Source organism: Pteropus vampyrus, unplaced genomic scaffold (assembly GCF_000151845.1).
Source record: "Pteropus vampyrus isolate Shadow unplaced genomic scaffold, Pvam_2.0 Scaffold371, whole genome shotgun sequence".
Classification (NCBI taxonomy): domain Eukaryota; kingdom Metazoa; phylum Chordata; class Mammalia; order Chiroptera; family Pteropodidae; genus Pteropus; species Pteropus vampyrus.
Window position 1 is genome coordinate 319,372 of NW_011889152.1, and position 3,566 is coordinate 322,937.

Sequence of the window (3,566 nt, forward strand, 5' to 3'; positions counted from 1 at the left end):
TGGTAGCTTTGGAAGTCCACTGGGTGCTATGTGTCAGGGGGTCCAGTTCACCCTCGCAGGAAAGTGGCCGAGAATCCCCAGAATTATCCTAGGGCAATAGCAAGGAAGCAGACGGTCTATGGATCCAGATTTAGAGTTTATTATTCGAGTAGCCACTCAGTGGGAACCAAACGTCAGGCACTGGCGGCCGGCCGAAAAATGGTTCGTCCACGTGACGTACCCATACGGCCATGAACGTGGGGGGTGGATATTTTGCGTTTCTCGGTTTGTTAAGAACGTGGTGTGTTGGTTTTCTGTGGCCGCCAGGAAAAGCCCTACAGACCAGGCAGCTCAAACAGCAGACATGACTGTCTCCAAGTTCCGGAGGCCACACGTCCTAGGGTTGGCGCCTTCTGAGGCCGCGACGGAGGGTCTGTTCCAGGCTCCTCTCCTTGGCTTGCCGACGGCCATCTTCCTGTCCTCATATATAGGTGTCCGTCCCCAGATTTCCTCTTCGTGAAGGACACTGGCCTGATTGGACGAGGGCCCACCCTTGTGGCCTAATTCTAACTCAATGACCTCTGTAAAGACGTGTCTCCAAAGAAGGTCACATTCTGAGGTCCAGGGGGTCAGAACCTGCACACGTGAACTTGGGGAGGGGGGCGGAATACTTCAACCCACGACACATGGGAAATATAAAGTGACTGAAAACAGAGATGATGTAATCCAGTGAGTGGTGTTTCTCATGGTTCGGATTCTAAGAAAGGCACAGACGATCGAAAACACGCAAATGTTTTTGGATTGTGTGAGTTCAGAGCCATGTGGTCTTTTTTATATTTCTGCGTATGTTTCATAATTTAAAAAAAAAAAAAAAAGCTTTAAAAAATAGATCGGAAATTCTGTCTGCTTCCAGTTCGATGGCGACCAGAAGCTGGGAACCGGGCTTAGTGTGGGCGAAACGGGTTTGCGAATGAACAAATACGTGAGCAACGAGAGAGCGTGCCTTTGTAGCTCTGGTTCAGCAGCTGTCCCCCGACTTACCCAAAGCTCTGCCTCCCGGAGCCATCCGGGTGGGACTGTCGTAGCTTCCAGGGAGCCGGGCCAGGCAGGACCCGGAACTCTGCCCAGAGGACAAAGGTCTCCTGTTGCGGGCTCTTTGCTCTCGGAGTGATTTCGGGGCCGCCGAACCTGTTTTTTCGTGTGAGGTTCCGGCTGACGATGTGTGGGAAAGCACCGGCCTATGAGCACGTGCACTTTAGAGTTCCTTCCTCTCAAAACTTCTGGCGCGTTCTTTCAATCATGCTCAACCGTGACAGACCGCCGTCACTTCAAGCTGCTCTGGTCTGGGGAATCGGCCGAGAGTTGTCTGCGGCCCAGGCTGGTGGGCAGTCGTGGTGGATAAACGGAGTTGCCCCGTCTGAGATGCCGAAGGAGGTGGAGCCCCCACCACCAGCCAGGGCCTCGCATCACCCCCACCCCCAAGGTCACAGGCCGCTGGGAGGCCGCCGAGCGCCTACGCGCGGCTGCTCTGCACTCAGGTGTGCCCGAGTGCAAACTACACACCACCCTCGGGGACTTAGAGAATGTAAGAAAGCTCACTGAGAGTTTTTCACATTGATCGCTCACCGAAACGGCACTCTTTGGGGGACAATGGGTCAAGTGACAATAAAGCGAGTTTCCCCCACGTCTTCTCACTTTGTAAACACGCAGCTAGGACGTTTGCCACATCCTACGTGACGTCACGTGGCGTCCGGGCCGCCGATCTGGGTAAAGGGGGGGCGCGTTGCTGCGTGGCTCACTAACCAGCCTGTCGTTCGTGAGGAATTCTGGAATTTTAAAATATTCCAGACCAGGGAGTCATCGCCAGAAAAGACACAGCCTTTGCGAGACGATGAATCGGAAAGACGACACGTAGTTGATGTGCGAATCTTCAAAAGTTTCATAACTTGATCGTCACGTGGCGCGAAGTGGTCAAACAGTCGGAGCACTGGTCGGCAGCGCGGTGATAACTTGGCGTGGTGACCGGTAGTTACTGGCTTAGCGAGCGATCCCGTCGTAGGCTATGCAGGTGTTTAATCACTGTGTTGTACACCTGAAACTAATACACTCTTGTATGCCAACTATGTTTTAATAAAAAATTTCAAAAAAATACAGATAAGGGAAAGACACCTCTCGACCTGGAGTTCCCAGTAAGGCTTCCTGGAGAGCGTGGTCTGGGGGTGATGTGGGCAGCGAGGAGCGCCCCACCCCAAGTGTCCAGACGGCGGTTAAGCTAGGGATTGGCCACTGACAGCCCATGGACCAGACAAGGCCTCCTCCTGTTTTGTATCGTACGTGAGCTAAGGACGGTTGGTTTTTAAACGGTTGGAAAGAATCGAAAGGAGACATTTTTGTGACACATGAAAATTGCATGAAGTTCAGGCGCGGAGTCTGTAGCGAAGCCTCGCGGCACAGACGCACCTGCCCGCTTACCGCCTGCTCTCGCTTTCACACTGCGGGGCCAGAAACATTTACTGCCTGGCTCACCACAGACCAGCCCGCGACCCCTGGCCGAGGGGCCAGCTCAGTTCCACGGCCCCCACTGGAAGCACTGGGACGGGGGAGCCTGAGAAGGGGCGGGTTCAGCACAGCCAAATGGACTCCGGGCCCCGGACGTGGCCGGGAATTCAGGGATGTCTGTGACGGAGGGCTGGCGGGGAGAGGACCTGGCCTCCGGCCCCCCAGGACTGGAGATCTCCAAGGTGAGGCTGAGGGTGGGAAACCCGGTGATGGGGGAGAGAGTGATGGATCTTTCTGGGCGAAGACGCTGGGACCTGTCAGAACGGTGTGTGTAGGTGACTTAGCCATGGAGGCAACTGGAAATACACAAATGGAGGCTGGAGACCGGAGGACCGAGCCGGGGGCTCAGGAGGGACAGCCGCAGAGCCAGGAAGGGCTGAGACTCCAGCGCTGAGCCATCTGGTCCCAGGACGGCGAAGAACAGTACGGCCACTGCCCCTCCCCCACCAGGGTCGGTGCGCTGTCCCCGTCCCCCGAGCCAGCCGGAACCCCCCGCCCTCACTCCGTGGCCCCAAGAGCCCGTCATCCAAGCACTGGAGACAGGAAGAACTCGATTTAGGGAGCATCGAAATCAGTTCTGGAGTTTGGAAGATGTGTACAAAATACAGAGAGTTCCCGGAACAGTACACTGTACCCTAGACCGGCCGCCAAAGGGCAACGCTTCCAGTTGACCTTGTCATGGCGAATGCGCGGCATGCGACCTGCCGCTCCGGCCGTGCTTCAGCGTGCGGTTCTGCGGCGTCGGGCCGTCCGCGGGGTCGTGCGGCCGTCACGGCCCGCATCTCTGGAGCTCCGTGGTCCCAGACGGACACTTGGTCCCCGTCGGACGCTCACGTCCCATGCCTCTCCTTCCCGCGCCCTGCCCCGCCCCTGGCACCCACCCCTCCGCGTTCTGTCTGTGGATCTGAGCCCTGCGGGTGCCCCGCGTGAACAGAATCGGGGTATTTGTCCTTCCGAGTCTGGCCGGCCCCCTTAGCGCACCGCCCTCCAGGGCAGAGCTCCCTGCGGCAGGCGTGGGAATTCTTCCC

At 57.0% G+C, this 3,566-nt stretch overlaps 1 protein-coding gene across 3 annotated transcripts in view; it reads left to right on the plus strand.

The window, feature by feature from the left end:
• Positions 1–3,566, plus strand: part of TBC1D16 (TBC1 domain family member 16) — a 78,182-nt gene that overhangs the window by 2,191 nt on the left and 72,425 nt on the right. The window lies entirely within an intron of this gene.